Raw genomic sequence first — 1,028 nt, forward strand, 5'->3', positions numbered from 1 at the left:
ACCACCTTGTATAAATTCGCCTTGCCTAATGGACTGCAAAAATCAAGGCGAATTTATACAAGGTGGTGTTAAGCTTTGGTTTCCTCGAAAGCGGTAACGTAAAATAACGGTCGTAACTTTACGGTGTCAAAAACGTTGCCATGTAAATATTACCAGATGTTAACTAAGATGACGGCTATATGGCGACAGTGACGGTGTAGAACTATTTATCAACTTTTTTTGGCAACGTCATAATTGTAGCTGTGTATTAGAAAATTTGTTTACAACTATTTTGACCAAAATAAAGGCATTTAATATATATTTTTATCAATTTTGAATAAAAAAGTGGAAAGTGCATGGACGGCCAAAGAGGATGAAGTCCTAATAAACTTTGTGAAAAGCAATGAGCGCCTATACAACATCAAAGCACACATCTACGTTACGTTCATTTAGCTTTACGTAAAAGCGGTACCGCCATTAGCGTTTGGTATGATACGATCGTAATATTACGGTACCGCTTTTCGGGGTAACATTCGCCTTAGCAAAAATAGTGCCAAAAAGGAGATGAAAGTGCCACAAAATCGAAATTGCTTTCATTTAAGGCTTTTTTAGAACCACATATGTATTTTTGGAAATAGTATTTTTAATGTACTTCATTGAATTAATAGAGTAAAATCATAGTAAAAAAACACAATATTCCAATGAAGAAGGGAGAAAACACTGAATTATAACTTCTCGGACCTGTTTACACATATACATACATACCTATGTGCGAAATAATAGCAGTGCGACATTTTGACCAATTTTGACTATTCTTCTTTACATTGAATAAATATTATAAATTTTATTTAATGACCCTTATTTTAATTTTTAAGTGATTTTAATTTTCACTTTTCGAATCTATGAGTAATATGATTGTTTGTTATATACTGGCTAAATTTCTATAATTTATGATTGTACCAAAACTGAATGAATTATGCCAAAAGTGCACTTGTAAATGAAAGTACCAAAAATGGTACTATTGTGCCTACTTTTCCATCATAGGTATA

The 1,028-nt window shown here is 32.2% G+C and overlaps 1 protein-coding gene across 1 annotated transcript in view; it reads right to left on the bottom strand.

Annotated features, from left to right (window-relative positions):
* LOC118732938 (gamma-tubulin complex component 3) overlaps positions 1–1,028 on the bottom strand; it is a gene marked incomplete at its 5' end in the record, with an annotated part of 32,880 nt that overhangs the window by 15,787 nt on the left and 16,065 nt on the right.

Source organism: Rhagoletis pomonella, unplaced genomic scaffold (assembly GCF_013731165.1).
Source record: "Rhagoletis pomonella isolate Grant_MI unplaced genomic scaffold, Rhpom_1.0 Rhpom_scaffold_00002, whole genome shotgun sequence".
In the NCBI taxonomy this organism is placed as follows: domain Eukaryota; kingdom Metazoa; phylum Arthropoda; class Insecta; order Diptera; family Tephritidae; genus Rhagoletis; species Rhagoletis pomonella.